This window comes from Sapajus apella, unplaced genomic scaffold, assembly GCF_009761245.1.
Source record: "Sapajus apella isolate SASKATOON/1434 unplaced genomic scaffold, GSC_monkey_1.0 scaffold36, whole genome shotgun sequence".
In the NCBI taxonomy this organism is placed as follows: domain Eukaryota; kingdom Metazoa; phylum Chordata; class Mammalia; order Primates; family Cebidae; genus Sapajus; species Sapajus apella.
The window spans coordinates 35,170,111-35,192,349 of NW_022436976.1; the positions used below are offsets into that span (position 1 = coordinate 35,170,111).

Here is a 22,239-nt window from a genome sequence, read left to right on the forward strand (position 1 = left end):
ACTAATTTGCAGAACTATTATGAAGATAAGTGATAATATAAGTATAGTACCTGGCTCATAGTAGACGCTCAATAAATGAGAGTCAATAATGTAATTAAGGTAACTGAAAAAAGTTATAATTACAGGTTACAATTACAGGCAAGAATTGGCTGGTTTAAATGAAGTGGTCTCTGAGATTTGCTTCAGAATAACCTGTGTGTGGCAGATTGAGTGAGGCTAGAGCTAATTTAGATTAGGCATCTATCAATCATTGTTGAATCTGGGTGATGTGTATATTGGGTTTATTATACTATTCTCTCAACTTTTGTATATGTTTGAAAATTTTCATAATTAAAAGCTTAAAGCAAAAATAATTGTCTTGTTTAAGAGCAGGGACACAAGATAATAGAGAAACTCTAGAAATGTGGGGCTTCACAGGGTTGGAAAAGCCAATTGCTTTTGCACCCCACCCTTGTAGAAACCAGACTGAAATTGGCTTATCAGTTACAAGTTCCAAGAGTGATAGACAAAGTCGATGAAATACGATCAGTTCTTCTGATCTTGTACATTTTAGGTGCTATTCATTGAATTGAGTCGGCATGGGTCTTTTATGAGACTTATATTTTAATCGTTTTTATAATATTTAATTTTTTGCCAAAGAGTTGTCGTGCAGTTTAATTACTATAGGAAAATATGGAAAGCAGCTAAAACTGTTTGTTTCCAAGACTGTAATGCTACTTGGTGCTCTTAAGTCACAGCAAACACAAGAGGGAATCCCCATTAAGAGGCTTGATTCTTTTAGCCTCATTATTCCCATTTGCACCTTGTCCCAGAACCTGTGAAGTGGTGCCTGCCCACACCTCCCCAGAGCAAATCTTGCTGCATTGGCAGGATGTTGCCTTGAGCTTGCATGATTTGATACAACAAAGATGTTTAGGGCCAGGCTGCTTTTAACTGATGCCACGGCAGATTCACTAGCTCCAGTGCTTGAATTTAGCCAAAAATGGCTTATAACAAGTATTCTGAGGAGATCTTGGCCAAATAATATGTCATAAAACCTTTCTTTCATTATGAGTATAAAAACTCTTAAAGCTGGTACTTGTAGTGTATATTTGTTGCAGGCAGTGGTGTTTTTATTCTTACTGAAATCATTCAAGTGGAGGCATCTGCTATAAAACAAAATAGTTTTCACAGCTTAGGGCATGAATTGGGTACAGCTGAGAAATGTCAGCTGTGTAAACAGCCTGAAATGTGTTACCAACAAAAATATAATTAATTTCTTTCCAAGACAATGTGCCATAACTTAATACTTAGAATGGTTTAACTTTTAGAGAAAGCACCTGAACATTTGCTTCCTAGTGCCAGAGTAGAGGATTGGTTATAAAGGTCATTAAAAGTGAGGTCATTTTTTACTTTTACTGCTCAGTTGCGAAATTTGTGTGGTTTTGAATATATAATAGCCTTAGATATCATTGGGTTCTATGAATTTATGAAAATATCATAGATCAAGTAGTTAATGAATTTGAGGTGATGAAAATGTTCTAAAAATTAGATGGTGGTAAAGGTTGCACATGTCTAAATTTTTTAAAAAATAATTGAACATTTAAAATGAGTGAATTTTATGGCATGTAAATTATCCCTCAGTAAAGCTTTTTTTTTAAAAAAAGAAGTTAATGAACTAGATTAAAATACTTTCCCACTTATATTTTATGTTGCATGACAAATACTTTGAAATAGCACAAGAGGTGTTTTGTTCAGTACACTTCTCATTAACCTTTGACTTACTCAACAGGACAAAGAAATAGACCTCTTGTAATCAGATTCTTTTATAATCTTGAGTCTCTTATGAACCTAATAGACTTCAGTCTTGGACATTTTCAGGCTACTCAGTGAAGTCAATGATCATTTACAACATTGTCGCCCATCTCCCTTCAGAGTTAACATATTTTCTTTGCTTGTAGTTGTACACTAATAGGGTATGGGATACTGTATGAATTGTCATTAACTCAGTTCCTTTTGTACTCTTTTCATCAGGGAAATAGGTATCTAAAGCTTCACCAGTAGGAAAATATTTTCATGCTGTGACAATTCAGCTGTGAAAAACAAGGAGTTACAAGTAGGCAAAATCTCATTTTACACTTTAACAAGGAAGTTCTTGGTTTCTAGAGAGTAGAAATAATTTTAACACTGTGAATTATGTTTAGACACCTTATTATAATGCAGACAATATGAATACATGTAGTTCTTTTTAAATTCCAGGATTTAATAATGCTTATACAATTAAAACTCTTTCAGTTTTTTGTTTTGTTTTTATGTTTTGTTTTGTTTTGTTTTGTTTTTGAGACAGTCTTGCTCAGTCACCCAGGCTTGAGTGCAGTGGCGGGATCTCGGCTCACTGCAACCTCTACCTCCCGGTTCAAGCAATTCTGCTTCAAACTCCTGAGTAGCTGAAACTACAGGCGCATGCTACCACACCTGGCTAATTTTTGTATTTTAGTAGAGACAGTTTCGTCATAGGCTGGTTTCAAACTCCTGACCTTGTGATCTGCCCGCCTTAACCTCCCAAAGTGCTGGGACTACAGGCGTGAGCCTCCGCACCTGGCTGTTTTTTATTTTGTTTATTTATTTATTTATTTATTGAGATGGAGTCTCACTCTGTTGCCAGGCTGGAGTGCAGTGGCGCGATCTCGGCTCACTACAACCTCCCACTTCCCGGGTTCAAGCAATTCTCCTGTCTCTGCCTCCCAGGTTCAAGCAATTCTCCTGTCTTAGCCTCTCGAGTAGCTGGGACTACAGGCGCGTGCCACCATGCCCAGCTAATTTTTGTATTTTTAGTAGAGATGAGGTTTACCATGTTGGCCAGCATGGTCTTGATCTCTTGACCTCGTGATCCACCCTCCTTGGCCTCCCAAAGTGCTGGGGTTACAAGTGTGAGCCACCACACCCTGCCTCTGACTTTTATTTTATTTTATTTATTGAGACAGAGTCTCACTCTGTCACTCAGGCTGGAGTGCAGTGGCAAGATCTCAGCTGACTACAACCTCCGCCTCCCAGGTTCAAGTGATTCTTATGCCTCAGTCTGCCGAGTAGCTGGGATTATAGGCGTGTACCACCATGCCCGGCTAATTTTTGTATATTTTTTGAGATGGAGTCTCACTCCATCACCAGGCTAGAATGCAGTGGCGCGATCTTAGCTCACTGCACCCTCCACCTCCAGGGTTTCGGCGAGTCTCCTGCCTCAGCCTCCTGAGTAGCTGGTACTACAGGCACGTGCCACCACGCCCAGCTAATTTTTGTATTTTTTAGTAGAGATGGGGTTTCACCATGTTGGCCAGGATGGTCTCGATCCCTTGACCTTGTGATCCGCCTGCCTCGGCCTCCCAAAGTGCTGGGATTACAGGCATGCGCCACTGTGCCTGTCTTTTAATTTTTGTATTTTTAGTAGAGACAGGGTTTTGCCATGTTGGTCAGGCTGCTCTGGAACTCCTGGCCTCAAGTGATTCACCCGCCTAGGCCTCCCAAAGTGCTGGAATTACAAGCATAAACCACTGCGCCCAGTCAACTCTTTCAGTTTTAATACTTTTTTTTTTTTATTGTGCTCTCTCCCTACCCCACTTTTAAATAGAGATGAATCTGAATGAGAAAATGTCATCTGTTTTGATCCTTGGGATGGAACTCATGTTCTTCTATGATTTCTCCCTGAAGCCTTGTGTTTAGTAGCTGTCAAATTGTGGACATTCTCCTGATACTGGACCCAAGCTCCCACTTTACAGGATCTACTCTTTACAAAATACAGACTCTTACAGTTACCACGTACTTACCACACTGTAGTTACTAAGTAAACTTTCAAGCCTCTATTATGGTCATTCTGTTCACTGCTGCAAAGTTAATATTTCCAAAGTACAACATGAATCACATTCAGCCTTACTTATTTTCAATGACTCGATTGTGTACAGATTTTTTTTTTTTTTAAAGTAGAGATGGGGTGACGGGGTTTCTCCATGTTGGTCAGGCTGGTCTCAAACTCCCGACCTCAGGTGATCTGCCTGCCTTGGTCTCCTAACGTGCTGGGATTACAGACTTGAGCCACCACGCCCAGCCAGTTATGTGCAGACTTTTTTTTTTTTTTTTTTTTTTTTTTTAAGATGGGGCTTCACCATGTTGGTCAGGCTGGTCTTGAACTCCCGACCTCAGGTGATCTGCCCGCCTTGGCCTCCAAAGTGCTTGAATTACAGGTGTGAGCCACCACACCTGGCCTATGTACAGATTTTTATGCTGGCATACAAAACCTTTCATTGTTTAGTCTGAAACTTCCCTTCCAGGTTTGTTTTCCCATACAGGCTCTGAGTAAATGCTTGATTATTTGTTGAATGAGTGGTTGAATATTACACCATATATGTCTCAGCTTTAGCTAAATACTTACCTATTTTTCAAATATACTTGGTACTCTCCCACTTTGTCATTTAATCATACTCTTCCACCTAGAATACCTACAACAATTATTTCCTTCCTTCAAGACCTTTCTTTAAGAAACCCTGCCTGTGTCCTTCCCATGCTCCCTTTGCCAAACCTTTTAGAAATTCTAGTTCTCTTCTTCTACTTAAATTCTTTTCACTTTTTTCTTACTTTGTTCTTTATTTTCTTCATTTCTCCCTTCCTTCCTCCTCCCTGGATTCATCTGAGTCACTACAAGCAACTTAACGTCTGTGGGTCTCAATCTCTATAACTGTCAAGCAAGGATAATTACTCATAGAGTTATTGTGAAGATTAAAGAATCAATAGCTGGCCAGGCGCCGTGGCTCAAGCCTGTAATCCCAGCACTTTGGGAGGCCGAGGCGGGTGGATCATGAGGTCAAGAGATCGAGACCATCCTGGTCAACATGGTGAAACCCCGTCTCTACTAAAAATACAAAAAATTAGCTGGGCATGGTGGTGCGTGCCTGTAATCCCAGCTACTCAGGAGGCTGAGGCAGGAGAATTGCCTGAACCCAGGAGGCGGAGGTTGCAGTGAGCCGAGATCACACCATTGCACTCCAGCCTGGGTAACATGAGTGAAACTCCGTCTCAAAAAAAAAAAAGAATCAATAGCTGCAAGAATAGTTACTGCTAGGTTTATTTTGAAGATTGAAGTAGTATGTACTAGAAAGAATGCCTTAACGTAATTGACCTTTGGCTTTATTGTTTCTTTAAATTCATCTATGTGTTCATTCACTTGACATTTGTGGAACAGCGCTGTTAAAAGAAAACTTGAGACAAATTAAATTTAATGGAGTTTAATTGAACAACAACAAAAAATGAGTGGCAAATTGGGCAGCCCCCTGAACCATAGCAGATTCAGAGAGACTCCAGGAATGCCTTGTGGTTAGAACAAAGTTATAGACTAAAAAAGTAAAGTGACGTACAGAAAGAAGTGAGGTGCAGAAGCAGCTGTATTGGTTACAGGTTGGTATTTGCCTTATTTGGACACAGTTGGAACACTCAGCAGTGTATCAGTGGTTGAAGTCTGGCTGCTGAGATTGGCCAAGACTCAACTGTTGTTATAGGCATATACTCATAAGTTAGGTTTTCAGTCTTATCTACCTATTAAGTTTGATTAAGCTTCCTCCACCAGGACTCAAATCTAGAAGTACAGAGCCCTCGGCTGGGCGTGGTGGCGCATGCCTGTAGTCCCAGTAATTTGGGAGGCCGAGGCAGGTGGATTGCATAAGATCAGGAGTTTGAGACTAGCCTGGCACACATGGCAAAACCCTGTCTCTACTAAAAATACAAAAAAATCAGCTGGGTGTGGTAGCGCACACATGTGATCCCAGCTACTCACGAGGCTGAGACACAAAAATCGCTTGAACCTGGGAGGCGGAGGAGGTTGCAGTGAGCAGAGAACGTGTTACTGGACTCCAGTCTGGGTGGCAGAGCAAGACTCTCAAAAGAAAGAAGAAATACAGAGTCCTTCTCAGGTCATACTTAGTTCTCTTCAACTTTAACAGGCCAGTAACTGCACCGGCCCTTAAAGTTGCAAGGGTAAGATCTTGCTTCTCAGAGATTGATGAGTTTAGTGGGAGACATATGTAAAAAAACAATTACAACTCAAGTATATAAATGCAAGGGGATCACAGAAGAGGGAACAATCAATTTTGCTAACAATTAGTGATAATGAGAAATGACTTCTCAGAGAAAGGAACATTTGATTACATTTTAATTTGTATACTTATATTCCTCATTTTATAAATTATAAGCATTAGAAGAACTGTTGTCAGGCGTGGTCGCTCTTGCCTGTAATCACAGTACTTTGGGAGGCCAAGGTGGGCAGATCACCTGAGGTCAGGAGTTCGAGACCAGCCTGGCTAACATGGTGAAACCCCATTTCTACTAAAAATACAAAAAATTAGCCGAGCGTGTTGGCATGTGCCTATAATCCCAGCTACCAGGGAGGCTGAGGCCAGAGAATCCCTGGAACTTGGGAGGCGGAGGTTGCAGTGAGCTGAGATCGCACCATTGCATTCCAGCTTGGGCAATAACAGCAAAACTCCATCTCAAAAAAAAAAAAAAAAAAAAGGCTTGGTACAGTGGCTCACACCTGTAATCCCAGAACTTTGGGAGGCTGAAGTGGGTGGATCACGAGGTCAGGAGTTCAAGACTAGCCTGGCCAACATAGTAAAGCTCTCTCTCTACTAAAAATACAAAAATTAGCCAGGAGTGGTGGTGGGTGCCTGTAATCCCAGCTACTTAGGAAGCTGAGGCAGGAGAATCGCTTGAGCCTGGGGGATGGAGGCTGCAGTGAGCTGAGATTATACCACTGCACTCCAGCCTTGCACAGGTGACAGAGTGAGACTCCATCTCAAAACAAAAAAAACAACCTGTCTACTGTCTTCTTCACGTTGTATCAAATGTGTGTTTTATGCATTTATTTAAATTTCATTCATTTATTTAAATTGTTTAGTGCTGTAGTAGGTTGACATATATGGCAATAAACAACTAAAGGATTGATTTATATGATTACAGTAACTTGATAAACTTTTTGATAATCAGATTATTTTATTTCTAATAAATTATCAAAACTAAGTATTTTATAGCAACAAGTAGCGAATAACAGATTTAAGAGTGTGTGGAACTACACTGTAAGCCGATTTTTTTTTTTTTTTTTTGGAGAGAGAGTTTCGCTCTTGTTACGCAGGCTGGAGTGCAATGGCGCGATCTCGGCTCACCGCAACCTCCGCCTCTTGTGTTCAAGCAATTCTCCTGCCTCAGCCTCCCAAGTAGCGGGGACTACAGGTGCGTGCCACCATGCCCAGCTAAATTTTGTATTTTTAGTAGAGACGGGGTTTCGCCATGTTGACCAGGATGGTCTCAATCTCTTGACCTCGTGATCCACCCACCTCGGCCTCCCAAAGTGCTGGGATTATAGGCGTGAGCCACCGCGCCCGGCCTTGTAAGCCGATTTTTACCAATGTGTGTGCGTGTTATATGTGTATGGGTGGGAGGTAGAGGAAATGGAGGTGGGGGATAATGCAAGTGAGCAGACCAGTTCAAGTTCATTGAATCCCAGCATTACTATTATTCAGATGTTGATGTTTGAGCTTCAGTTTCTTTATCTACAAAATGGAGATGATATTAACACACTTGAAAAGCCTATTGTGAAGATTACAAGGGATTAACATATTATTAGGTTGGACCATATGAAATTGCCATTTTTTAGGGACAAAAATGGTTGCATATTAGAAGTTTCATATAGTTATATCTAATATGTAAAGCACATAATATAATTCAGGGGTTGACAGTTATGACTGTGAGCTCAAATCTCACTCAGCATATGTTTTTGTCAATAATGTTTTCTTAGAACACATTCACAATGATTTCTTTTCCTTTCTTTTCTTTTCCTTTCTTTTCTTTTCTTTTCTTTTCTTTTCTTTTCTTTTCTTTTCTTTTCTTTTCTTTCTTTTCTTTTCTTTTCTTTCTTTTCTTTCTTTCTTTCAGACAGATGCTTGCTCTGTCACCCAAGCTGGAGTGCAGTGGCTCAGTGTCTGCTCACTGCAACCTCCGTCTTCTAGGTTCAAGCAATTCTCCTGCCTCAGCTTCCCGAGTACTTAGGACAACAGGAGTGTGCAACCACACCCGGCTAATTTTTGTGTTTTTAGTAGAGATGGGGTTTCACCATGTTGGCCAGGTTGGCCTCAAACACCTGACCTCAAGTGATCCACCCACCTCTGCTTCCCAAAATGCTGGGATTACAGGTGTGAGCCACCACACCCTGCCATACAGATTTTTTAATGTACTGTGCCACAGCTGTTTTCACACTGTAAATAGGGATGTATAGTTGCAAACAAAGACCATATGGCCCAGAAAGCCTGAAATATCTACTGTCTGGCCCTTTACGGAGAAAGTTTGCCAACCTCTAGTGTAATGTCTGGCATTTAGTAGGCATTCAACAAACATTAACTCTCTTTCCCCTGAGTAAGCACCTTCTTTATATTGCATACACATACAGAATCAGAAGCATTCTTTGAATAGCTTCAGGGTCATCTTATGCTATTTAAATTACTTTGTTAGCCTGTCCTAGGGCAGACAGATTCAGGCAATCTTTGGACATTTTCACTGACTTTTTCTTTATTTGGGAAGGTCATGGATAATGTTGCTTCTGATGGTGGTGAGACTCAGTAGCTTCAGAGGGTTCATTGCCCTTGTCAACATATAGAGTCTTTTGCAAATAACACAGGCAAAGACTAAACAGATGGAAAGAACAGCTTCGAAAGCAATAGAAGAAAGTTTGGGTTTAAAAGGAAAGAAAAGTTGTGAAACGAACTCTATTCTGAACAAGAGTGAGAAGTTTGGGAGTGTGGATGAAGCACTCAAGGGAAATGTTTACTCAGTAAATATGAGGAAGAACACATGGAAGCGAGACAGTCCCCAATTGGAAACTTACAGGCATTAAGATCTGATGCTGTGGGTCCTGATTTCAGTTTATTAAAATCCCAAACTTGTAGACTGCTACTTCTGACCATGAAGGGGTAACTGCTTTGGGATTTTCCCTCTCTCTCTGTAAACAACTACAAGACAGGATAAAATACATGAAACAACTGTTTTCAGATATTAGCCAACAGGCAATACAGTACTCTGAAGAAGGAAACAAGAGTCCTGTGAGAGTCTTAAATTCTGCCTGGAGGCAACTTCTGGATCCCACAGCAGGGAAGAGAAAGTAAAACAGAACTTGGTGTTTCTTTTTGTTGAAGGACAGAGATTGGAGTTTTGGGAGGCTTCAGCAGCTAGATTTTGCAAAGCAGACTACCAGCAGAAGAAAATCTCCAGAAATCTGAATAGGGTTCCCCAAGCCTTTAGTCTGTGCATGCATAGGGTAAAATTCCAGGAGGCTAGGCAAAGAAAAAGTGTCAGGAAAAAGAACAGTTAACTGAGAGCTAAACTAAAATTACTTCAAGTAATTAGTATACATTGTAGAGACACCTCAGTGAATACACAGGGTATTCAGTAGCTATCTTCAGAAGAGTTACACCTTAGTGGAGTGGATAAATTGGCCCTAGAGTGAAGGCTACTCTAGGACTTCTATTTTTTTTTTTTTTTTTTTTTTTTTTTGAGACAGAGTTTTGCTCTTGTTACCCAGGCTGGAGTGCAATGGCGCGATCTCGGCTCACTACAACCTCCGCCTCCTGGGTTCAGGCAATTCTCCTGCCTCAGCCTCCTGAGTAGCTGGGATTACAGGCACGTGCCACCATGCCCAGCTAATTTTTTGTATTTTTAGTAGAGATGGGGTTTCACCATGTTGACCAGGATGGTCTTGATCTCTTGACCTCATGATCCACCCGCCTCAGCCTCCCAAAGTGCTGGGATTACAGACGTGAGCCACCGTGCCCGGCTAAGATTTCTATTTTTAAAAGCTTTAAAATGGCCAAGCTTGGTGGCTCATGCCTGTAATCCCAGCACTTTGGGAGGCCGAGGCAGGCGGATCACCTGAGGTCAGGAGTTTGAGACCAGCCTGACCAATGTGGAGAAATTCCATCTCTACTAAAAATACAAAACTGGCCAGGTGTGCTGGTACATGCCTGTAATCCCAGCTACTTAGGAAGCTGAGGCAGGAGAATCACTTTAACCTGGAAGGTGGAGGTTGTGGTGAGCTGAGATTGCACAATTGCACTCCAGCCTGGGCAACAAGAATGAAACTCCATTTCAAAAAAAAAGCTTAAAAACAAGTCTTAATAGGAATAAGCTGATCAGTAACTCCCTCTAAAAACAAAGTCTAGCATCCAATCAAAAGTTGCAAACAGGAAAATCTTACCTAAAAGCAGGAAAGAAATCAGTCAAAAGAAACAGACATGGAAGTTACTTAGATAATGAAATTGGCAGATATAGACTTTAAAGTAACTGTAATAGTCTGGGCGCTGTGTCTCGCGCCTGTAATCTGTAACCCCAGCACTTTGGAAGGCCGAGGAGGGCAGATCATGAGGTCAAGAAATCAAGACCATCCTGGCAACATGGCGAAACCCCGTCTCTACTAAAAAATACAAAAGTTAACTGGGTGTGGTGGCACGCGCCTGTAGTCCCAGCTACTCGGGAGGCTGAGACAGGAGAATTGCTTGAACCCAGGAGGCCGAGGTTGCAGTGAGCCAAGATTGCACCACTGCGCTCCAGCCTGGCGCCTGGTGACAGAGCAAGACTGTCTCAAAAAAAAAAAAAGTAGCTGTTATAAATGCTATGAATGTGCTCAAGGATTTAAGTGAAAACATAAGCAGTCATAAAATATATAAAAGGGAAGAAATAAAATATATAAAAGAGAACAAAAGTATCATGGCAAGACGTGGGGAAGGGGGTGGGGTGGTGATGGCTCATAGCTGTAATCCTAGCACTCTGGGAAACTGAGACAGATGGATCACTTAAGCTCAGGAGTTTGAGACCAGCCTGGCCAGTATATTGAAACCCAGCTCTACTCAAAGTACAAAAATTATCCAGGCATGGTGGCGCATGCCTGTAGTTCCAGCTACTCAGGAGGCTGAGGCAGGAGAATCCCTTGAATCCAGGAGGCAGAGGTTGCAGTGAGCTGAGATTGTGCCACTGCACTCCAGCCTGGGTGACAGACTGAGACTGTGTCTCAAAATAAAAGATTTTTTTTTTACAAAAAGAACGAAGTAACACTTTTAGAGATAATATAGTATCTGAAGTACAAATTTTACTGGGTGGGATGAATAACAGCTTAGATAGTGCCAAAGAAAAGATCAGTGAACTTAAAGATACAGCAATAGAAACAGTCCAAACTGAAGCACAGAGAGAAAAAATAATGAATGAACAAAGTATGAGTGACCTCTGGGACAAAATCAGGTATTAGACATACCTGCAAGTGGAGTTGTAGTAGAAGACTGATGGAGGGAAGAGGTCAAAGAGAAAAAAAATTGAAGAAATAGGCTGGGCATGGTGGTTCATGCCTGTAATCCCAGCGCTTTGGGAATCTGAGGCAGGCGGATCTTGAGGTCAGGAGTTTGAGACCAGGCTGGCCAACATGGTGAAACCGCATCTCTACTAAAAGTACAAAAATTAGCTGGCATGGTGGTGCTCACCTGTAATACTAGCTACTCAGGAGGCTGAGGCAGGAGAATTGCTTGAACCTGGGAGGCAGAGGTTGTAGCGAGCTGAGATCGTGCCACTGCACTCCAGCCTGGGTGACAGAGCCAGATTGCACCTCAGGGAAAAAAAAATTTTTTTTTGAAGAAATAGTGGCTTAATTTTTTGGTTATATTTATGAAAACTGTAAATTCATCAATCCAAAAAGTTCAGTAAACTCAAAGAAGGCTATACAAAGAATTTCACACTGAAAGTGTGTCATAATTAAATTGCTAAAAACCAGTGAAAAAGAGAAATATATCAAAACAGAACTTTAAAACGTACATTACACACAGGGGAACAAATATAGAATCTTTAGATTTCTTATCAGAAAAAAAATGCAAGCCTGGTGCAGTGCTTCCTGCCTGTAATCCCAGCTAGTCTGGAAGCTCAGGTGAGAAGATTGCTTGAAGCTGGGAGCTCGAAAGCAGCTTGGGTGCCGTAGCAAGATCCTGGCTCTATTTTAAAAAAGGCCAGGTTTGGTGGCTCACACCTGTAATCCCAGCACTTTGGAAGGCTGAGGTGGGTGGATTCAGAGGTCAGGAGATCGAGACCATCCTGGCTAACATGGTGAAACCCCATCGCTACTAAAAATACAAAAATTAGCTGAATGTGGTGGTGCGCACCTGTAGTCCCAGCTACTCTGGGGGCTAAGGCAGGAGAATCGCTTGAGCCTGGGAGGTGGAGGTTGCAGTGAGCTGAGATCGCGCCACTGAACTCCAGCCTGGGAGACAGAGCAAGACTCCATCTCAAAAATAAAAAAGCTGGTCATGGTGGTGCATGCCTGTATTCCCAGTACTCGGGAGGCTGAGGTGGGAGGATCGCTTGAGCCCAGGAGTTCTGGGCTGCAGTGCGCTATGCTGATCAGGTGTCCGCACTAAGCTTGGCATCAGTATGGTAACCTTCCGGTTGCGGGGGGCCACCAGGTTGCCTAAGGAAGGGTGAACTGGCCCAGTTCGGAAACAGAGTGGGTCAAAACTCCCATGCTGATCAGTAGTGGGATCAGGCCTGTGAATAGCCACTGTACTCCAGCCTGGGCAACATAGCAAAACCTGTCTCTTTAAAAAAAAAAGGAGCAATGCAAGCCAGAAGACAATGAAATGACATCTTAAGGGGGCTGAAAGATTTTATTTAAATTTCAAATCAGAATTTTATATGCAATGAAAATAATCTTTGAAAATTGAGAGTAAGGCTGGGCTCAGTGGCTATGCCCTATAACCTAGCCCTTTGGGAGGCTGAAGTGGGAGATCACTTGAATCCAGCAGTTTGAGACCAGACTGGGCAACAAAGTGAGACCCCCATCTCTACGGAAAAAAAAAAAAAAAAGAAAGAAAGAAAGAAAGAAAAAACTAGACATTGGTAATACATGCCTGTAGCCCGAGCTACACAGGAGGCTGAGGCAGGAGGATAGCCTGAGCCCAGGAATTCAAAGCTGCAGTGAACCATGATCATGCACTCCAGCCTGGGTGACAGAGTGAGACCCTGTCTCAAAAATAAGAAAGAAAAAGGAAAAAAAACCTGAAAGTAAAATAGAATTTTTCAGGTAAACAAAAACTAAATGAATTTAGTGACAACAAACCTGTGCTATAAGAAATATTAAAGGAAGTTCTTTAGGCAAAAGGAAAACTGCATTTTCCAGATACCAGATGGAAACTTGAATCTACAAAAAAAATGAAGAGCGCCAACTGTGGTTAAATATAAAAGAGATATTTTTCCTTGTGCTTTTTTTTTTTTTAATTTTTGTTTTTGAGACAGAGTCTCACTCCATCACCAGGCTCCAGGCTGGAGTGCAGCGGTGCGATCTCAGCTCACTGCAACCTCCGCCTCCCAGGTTCAAGCAATTCTCCTGCTTCAGCCTCCCGAGTAGCTGGGACTCCAGGCACAAGCCACCATGCCCAGCTAATTTTATTTATTTTTAGTAGAGACAGGGTTTCACCATGTTAGCCAGGATGGTCTTGATCTCTTGACCTCGTGATCTGCCTGCCTTGGCCTCCCAAAGTGCTGGGATTACAGGCGCGAGCCACCGCGCCCAGCTTTCCTTGTGCTTTTAACTTTTTAAAGATAATTTTTATTTTTTAATTATTTTTTCAAATTTAATGTAAATTCAGGAGGGTACATGTGCAGGTTTGTTGCAAGGGAGGTTTGGGTCTGAATTGAACTCATCACTCAGGTAGTGAGCATAGTACCTTGTAGGTGGTTTTTCAACACTTATCTCTCTCCCTCCCTACACTTGTAGGCCCCAGTGTCTATTGTTCCCATTAAAAGATAAATTTTAAGGAAAAGATTAATAAGCAATATGGAGTTTTTAACATATGTAGAAGTAAAATGTTTAACAGCAGTAGCACAAAAAACAATGGAAGTGTACTGTTAGTGTTCCGACATTATACATGCAGTTGTATACTGTTTTATTTTTATTTATTTATTATTTTTTTTTTAGATGGAATTAACGCTCTTGTTGCCCAGGCTGGAGTGCAATGGTGCAGTCTCAGCTCGCCGCAACCTCCACCTCCCAGATTCAAGCCATTCTCCTGCCTCATCCTCCTGAGTAGCTGGGATTATAGGCGCCCACTACCACACCCAGCTAATTTTTGTATTTTTAGTACAGATGGGGTTTCACCATGTTGGTCTGGCTAGTCTCAAACTCCTGACCTTGTGATCTGCCTGCCTTGGCCTCCCAAAGTGCTGGGATTACAGATGTAATCCCAGCCGCCGTACCCATCCAAAGTTGTATAATGTTAAAGGTAATCTGTTAGGTTAATAATGCATGTTGTAAATCTTAGAGCCGCCACTAAAGAAATAATAAGAAATATAGCTAAAAAGCCATTAAAAGAAATAAAACACAATGCTGAAAAAAAGTACAAAAGAAAACAGAAAAAAGGTTGGGTGAGGTGGCTCATGCCTATAATCTCAACACTTTGGGAGGCTGAGGTGGGCAGATCACCCGAGGTCAGGAGTTCAAGACCAGCCTTGCCAACATGGGGAGACCCCATCTTTAAAAGAAAAAAAGTTATAATGACTATGTGACATCAGAAAAGATACAGAAGAAGGAATTTTTTTGTTTGTTTTCCACAAAAGGAATTTTTATTTCTTGCTTTTAAACAAAATAAGATGCTCTCAGAGCTTCACCCCTGCCCCTCCCCCCCCACTATGTTGCCCAGCAGGTCTCAAACTCCTGGCCTCAAATGATCCTCCTGCCTCAGCCTCCCAGGGTGCTGGGATTATGGTGTGAGCCACCATAACCAGCCCAGAGAACTTTTTTTTATTGCAGAAAACATTCTGGGGCCCATGCCACTCCTTCTCCAGCATCCATGCCCAGCTCTTCCTTACCATTCCTGCCTGGAAATCCTGAATGGTACCCTCTCATCGGTGAACATGGACCCCCTGGGCTCACCTTTACCCTGATTTTCACTTAGCCCCTCTGGGCTAAACGTCAAAGGCCCAGAAAACAAGCAGAGGTAGAACTTATTTGCTTTGGCACTGTTGGGGTAGTCTACCACCATGCCACCGGAGGAGCCCACCTTTGTGGCCTGTATTGTGATCAGCCCCAGCAGCTCTGAGTTCTCAGGTTACAGCTGCAAGACAGCTTGGGATCCCTGGACAAGAACAGAAAAAAGAGAAGCTAAAAAGCAGTACAGGTGCTTGGCAGGATATTCAGATTTCTTGTTAGCATTACAGAACCACTGCACAGCAGAAATGCTGCTGCAACCATTGGATGTGCCCGGCTTGAAATGGATGCCCTGACCCGTGTGCCCCAAAAGCAGGTCTCCCTCTATATCTCAGTCCACAGCCTCATCCTGCATGGCAGGGCTGATATCCAGACCTACCCAATAGTGCCCTTCATCTGAGAGAAAACCTCCACTCAGCCCAGTTCCACAGCCAGTATCCAGCAGGTAACAGGGCTTAAAACTCTGGCAGATCAAGAAGCTCCAATGCTCGCCCAGCCATCGTGGTCTGGATATCAGTCATCTGTGAGTTGGGAACGTATTTCCAGGCTTTTTTCTTGTCATAAAACAGCTCCAGGGGTCTGCCATGCTCCGGCCACCAGCCGCAGTACACCATCCTCACACCTCAGCTGCACACTTGCCATTTTTTTTTTGTTTTGAGCAGAGTTTTGCTTTGTGGCCCAGACTGGATTGCAGTGGCACAATCTCAGCTCACTGCAACCTCTGCCTCCTGGGTTCAAGCAATTCTTGTGCCTCAGCCTCCTGTGTAGCTGGGGTTACAGGCATCCGCCACCATGCCCAACTGATTTTTTGTATTTCAGTAGAGACAGGGTTTTACCATGTTGCCCAGGCTGGTCTTAAACTCCTGAGCTCAGGCAGTCCTCCCATCTGCCTCCCAAAGTGCTAGGCTTACAGGCATGAGCCCCCACGCCCAGCCTGAAAAAGGAATATGGTCAGGACTAAAAGGAGAGATTTTGTAATAAAGGTCACTTCATCAAGAAGAGAAAATGATCCTAAATGTGCATGTACCCAGTAACAGTTTCAAAATATGCAAAGCCAAAACTGACACACAAGTCCACAATTATAGGTAGAGATTTCATTTTCCTGTCTCAGTAGTTTACAAAAAAATGATAGGTGAGAACATAGATTTGGCCAACATGATTAATCGACTTTGCCTAATTTAAATTTAGAGTCTCTTTACCCAATAATATCAGAATACATATTCCTTTCAAGTATGAATGATGCATTTACCAAGATAGACTATAACCTGGACCATAAATATTTATTTATTTTCTCAATACATTTTAGAAGATGGTAATTAATATTATCACTAACCAAATATAATTAAATTACATATTAATAACAGAATGATATCTGAAGCTCTTCAAATATTTGAAATAAAAAACATTTTTTTAAAAAATTCATGAGTTAGAGAAAGAATCAGAGCAAAGATTGGACACATTTTAAACTAAATGAAAATATAGCATATCACATCTGTGCTATTCAACTAAAACAGTGCTTAGAGGAGAATTTATAGTTTAAATGCTTATATTAGAAAAGGAAGTTCAATATCAATTGTATAGCCATCTGCCTGAAGAAGACAGAAAAAGTAGAGCAAATTAAATCCAAGTAGGTTAAATGACTTAATAAAGATAAAAAGAAAATCAGGCTGGGCCTGGTAGCTTACACCTGTAATCCCAGCACTTTGGGAGGCCGAGGTGGGCAGATCACCTGAGGTTGGGAGTTGAAGACCAGCCTGCCCAACATGGAGAAACTCTGTCTCTACTAAAAATAAAAAATTAGCCAGGCTTGGTGCCACATGCCTGTAATCCCAGGTATCAAGGAGAATCCCTTGAACCTTGGAGGTAGAGGTTGCAGTGAGCTGAGATCATGCCATTGCACTCCAGCTGGGGCAACAAGAGTGAAATTCTGTCTCAAAAAAAGAAAGAAAAAACAATCAGACCAGGTGTGGTAGCTCTGTAATCCCAGCATTTAAGGAGGCCGAGATGGGCGGATCACCTGAGGTCGGGAGTTTGAGACCTGCCTGTCCAACGTGGAGAAACCCCATCTCTACTAAAAATACAAAACTGCCGGGCGTGGTGGCTCATGCCTGTAATCCCAGCACTTTGGGAGGCCGAGGTGGGCGGATCACGAGGTCAAGAGATCAAGACCATTCTGGCCAACATAGTGAAACCCCGTCTCTACTAAAATATAAAAATTAGCTGGGCATGGTGATGCGCATCTGTAGTCCCAGCTACTCGGGAGGCTGAGGCAGGAGAATTGCTTGAACCCAGGAGGTGGAAGTTGGCAGTGAGCCAAGATCATGCCACCACGCTCCAGCCTGGAGCCTGGTGATAGAGCAAGACTCTGTCTCAAAAAATATAATTAAAAAAACACAAAACTAACCGGGTGTGGTGGCGCATGCCTGCAATCTCAGCTACTCGGGAGGCTAAGGCAGGATAATTGCTTGAACTCAAGGAGGTGGAGGTTATGGTGAGCCGAGATTGAAATAAAAGACAGATTAGGAAAAATCATTGAAACCAAATGCCGACTCTTTGAAAAGATCAATTTAAAAAACTCCTAGCCAGACTGATCAAGAGAAAAAAGGAATAGATACAAATTACAAATGCCAGTAAAAAGTGAGAGGACACTACTACAAATCATACAGTTAGTTAAAAGATAAAAATGAAATATGAGAAATATGAATGACTTTAGGCCAATACATTTTGTAACACGAGGCTGAAATGGACAAGTTGCTTGAAAGATTAAAATTACCAAATTGATCCAAGAAGAAATAGAAAACTAGAATCGCCCAAATATAATTTTAAAAATTGAATTTGCAATTGAAAATCTTGCCACAACAAAAACTTAAGGACCAGGTTATTACATTGGCAAATACTACCAGATATTTAAGGTAAACTAATGCTAATCCTCTTCATATTATTTTGTTGTTGTTGTTGTTTTCTTGAGACGAAGACTTGCTCTGTCACCCAGGCTGGAATGCAGTGGTACGATCTCAGCTCACTGCAACCTACGCCTCCCGAGTTCAAGGGATTCTCTGCCTCAGCCTCCCAAGTAGCTAAGATTACAGGCACCCGCCACCATGCCTAGTTAATTTTTGTATTTTTAGTAGAGACGGGGTTTCATTATCTTGGCCAGGCTGGTCTGGAACTCCTGACCTCATGATCCATCCACCTCGGCCTCTCAAAGTGCTGGGATTACAGGCGTGAACCACCATGCCCAGCCTCCTCTTCAAATTCTTTCTTGCTCACTCTTGTTCTTGCTCTCTTGCTCTGTTGCCAAGCTGGATTATAGTGGCACGATCTTGGCTCACTGCAGTCTCCACATCCTGGGTTCAAGCAATTCTCCTGCCTCAGCCTCCTGAGTAGCTGGGATTACAGATATGCGCTACCATGCCCAACTAATTTTTGTATTTTTAGTAGAGAAAGGGTTTCACCATGTTGGCCAGGCTGGTCTCGAACACCTGACCTCATGATCCACCTGACCTCATGATCCGCCTGCCTCAGCCTCCCAAAGTACTGAGATTACAGGTGTGAGCCACTGCACCCCGCCCATATTCTTTCTTAACTCATTTTATGAGGCTGCTGTTACATATTTACCAAAATTGGTCAGAGAGACATGAGAAAAAAAAAAAAGCTACAGAGCAATATCCTTTATGAAATATGTGTTAAAACTTTTAACACATTTTACCAAATTGAATTTCGCAATAGATAAAAACAAGAGTACATGAAAAGTACATTTTAAAAGGGTGAATTTTATGTTATATGGTATGGTACCATATAACAATGAAGCTGTTACTTAAAAAAGAAGGAAGAGGTAAGAATGACAAAAAGAAGACCAAAAAAGAACAAAAAGGGTCATGCATCACCATTGGGATTTATCTCAGGAGTACATGGATGGTGCAACATTGGAACATGAACCAGTATAACTAATTTCATTAACTAAACTAAGAAAACATGCATAATCAGCTGAATAGATCCTGGAAAAGCATTCAATAAAATTTAGCATACATTCGTGATAAAAATCAATCAGCAATGTAGGAAAGCAAAATAGTATAGCTAGTTTGGAAAACAGTGGCAACTGCTTAGAAAATTAAGTAGACACTTAACATACAATCTCAACTCTTAGATATTTGCCAAAGGGGAATGAAAACATGTTCTCACAAAGATTTGTACCTGAATATTTATTGGAGCATTATAGCAGACAAACCCCAGAAGCAACCCAAATGTTTGTCAACTAGTGAATGATAAACAAATTGTGATATATCCATTCAATGGAATGCTACTCCAAATGAAAAGGAGCAAACTACTGATATATACAACACTTAAGTTAATGATGACAGGCACAAAAGACTACATCACTGTGTGTTTCCACATATATGAAATGTGAAAAAACCAAAGCTATAGCTTACAGAAATCCAATCAGTGGGTTGCCAAGGGGTGGTGGAGAAGACTGACTCCAATAGGGACACAAAGAAACTTTTGGGAGTTGTGGAAATGTGTGTATTAGAATTGTGTTTGTGCTTATTAGAATGAATATTGTGCAACTGGAATATTGATGAATTTTATATATGTAAATGAGTCTTTTAAAATATAAGTGTTTTTCAAAGCAAAAGCAAACTAACTCAGCAAACTGGGAATACAGAAGAATTTCTTTGGCCTGATAGAAGGACTCTATGAAAAAGTAATAGTTAATGTATTTAGTGGGGGAATATTTTCACTCTAAGATTGGAAGTGATGTAAGGATGTACACTGTCACAAGTTCTACCCTGTGTTATACTGCTAGTCCTAATCAGTACAGTAACGTTAGGAGGAAAGAAAATACATGCATATTAGAAAAGAGGAAATAAAACTTTTTTTCTTGTATAAAATATTTAGTAGTTTGTTTCTTGGTAGATCTAACATAATCCACCAAAAGCTAATAGAAGTGGCAAGTGAAATTAGCAAGGCCATGCATGGGCTATGAGATAAGTATACAAAAGTCAATTGTGTTATAGTATAATAGTAAAGAATATTTTGAAATGGGTTTTAAAAAATGATTCACAATTCTACCCAAAAACATGCAATATTGAAGGATACATTTTAAAAAATGTATAAAATCTGTACATTGAAAATGGCAAATAATTGGAGAGAAATTAACAAAATTAAGAAATGGAATGAGCTACCATAATCATATGTTGGAACATACATATTTTTAGAGACAGGGGCTCACCATTTTTCCCAGACTGGTCTCTATCTCCTGGGCTCAAGCGATTCACTCATCTTAGCCTCCCAAAGTGCTGATATTACATCAGTGAGCCACAGATCCTGGCATACATTCAATATTTTTAAGGCGGTACCTCCTCCCAGAGAGCTATAGATTCACTGCAATGTCAATCAAAATCTCAATAGCTTTTTTTGTAGAAGTTGGCAATTTGGTTCAAAAATTACATGGAAATGTAAAAGAGCTAGAGTTCCTAAAACAATTTTCCTTTTTTTTTTTTTTTTTTTTTTTGTTTGAGACGGAGTCTTGCTCTGTCGCCCAGGCTGGAGTGCAATGGGGCGATCTTGGCTCACTCAACCTCCACCTTCCAGGTTCAAGCAGTTCTCCTGCCACAGCCTCCCCAGTAGCTGGGATATCAGGTGCCCACCACCATGCCTGGCTAATTTTTGTATTTTTTAGTAGAGACAGGGTTTCACCATATTGGTCAGGCTAGTCTCGAACTCCTTACCTCAGGTGATCCACCCACCTTGGCCTCCCAGAGTGCTGGGATTACAGGCATGAGCCACCACACCTGGCCTAAAACAATTTTCAAAAAGAACAAAGTTGGAAGACTTACACTCCCTGATTTTAAAAAATATTACTACAGTATTCAATACAATGTGGTAATTGTGTAAAGACAGACATAAATCAGTAGGTAAAATAGAATGTTCAGGAATAGATCCATATGTATATGCTGTTGATTGGTTTTGTACAAAGATACCAAAGTAATGCAATGGAGACAGTATGTTCTTTATTTAACAAATGGCAATGAGGCAACTGGATATTGATAAGGATAGATAACTTCAGTTTATCTTAAATAGATCATAGATGACTTAAATGCAAAAGCTACAATTATTAAACTTGTTGGAGAAAATGTAGGAGAAAATCTTGGGATAGGAAAATTTCTGAGAGGACACTAAAATCCCTTGTCATAAAAGGAAAAAAAATGGATAAATTGGACTTATAGTTTGCAAGGTTGCTTTTCAAAAGACGCTAATGAAAAGAAAGACAGGGCGTGATGACTCACACCTATAATTCCAGCACTTTGGGAGGCCAAGGCAGGTGGATCACCTGAGGTCAGGAGTTCAAGACCAGCCTGAGCAACATGGCATAACCCCATCTCCACTAAAAATACAAAAATTAGCTGGGCACAGTGGCGCGTGCCTGTAGTCCCAGCTACCCAGGAGGCTGAGGTAGGAGAATTGCTTGGGCCCGGGAGGCAGAGGTTGCAGTGAGCTGAGATTATGCCATTGCATTCCAGCCTGGGTGACTGAGCGAGACTCTGTCTCAAACAACAACAACAACAACAACAGCAACAAAGACAAGGCTGGGCCTGGTGGCTCATGCCTGTAATCCCAGCACTTTGGGAGGCCAAGGCAGGCGGATCGCCTGAGTTCAGGAGTTTGAGACCAGCCTGGCCAACATGGTGAAACCGCGTCTCTACTAAAAATATAAAAAATTAGCTGGACATAGTAGCGTGTGTCTGTAGTCCCAGCTACTCTGGAGGCTGAGGCAGGAAAATCTCTTGAGCCCGTGAGGCAGAGGTTGCAGTGAGTCGAGATCACGCCACTGCACTCCAGCCTGGTCTATAGAACAAGACTCCGTTTCAACAACAACAACAACAAACACAAACAAAAAGCATGGGACAAGCCCCAAAATAAGAGAAAATACAAATGTAGTGATATTTGCCTCAAATCAGGTATGGTTGACTAGAAGAACATAAATTTTGAGAAGTGATGGAAATTTTCTGTAATTTGAAAATTATACTAGTTGTTACAAGAGTTTATAGGTATATAAAAACTCACAAAATGTTCTTTAAAATGGGTCAGTTTTACTGTAGGTAACTAGACCTCAATAAATTGTATTTTTAACTAGTAAATTTATGATGAATATATTAATCTGAGACCTTAACTGAGAAGGTAAAGTACAGAACCAGTATTCAACTCCAAATCTGTCC

The 22,239-nt window shown here is 41.4% G+C and overlaps 1 protein-coding gene and 1 pseudogene across 3 annotated transcripts in view; one reads left to right on the forward strand and one right to left on the reverse strand.

Moving 5' to 3' along the window:
* FAF1 (Fas associated factor 1) overlaps positions 1 to 22,239 on the forward strand; it is a 527,910-nt gene that overhangs the window by 305,477 nt on the left and 200,194 nt on the right. The window lies entirely within an intron of this gene.
* Positions 14,794 to 15,671, reverse strand: LOC116564121 (annotated as a pseudogene). The gene has a single exon (XR_004274736.1). The product of XR_004274736.1 is annotated as a probable 18S rRNA (guanine-N(7))-methyltransferase pseudogene (transcript).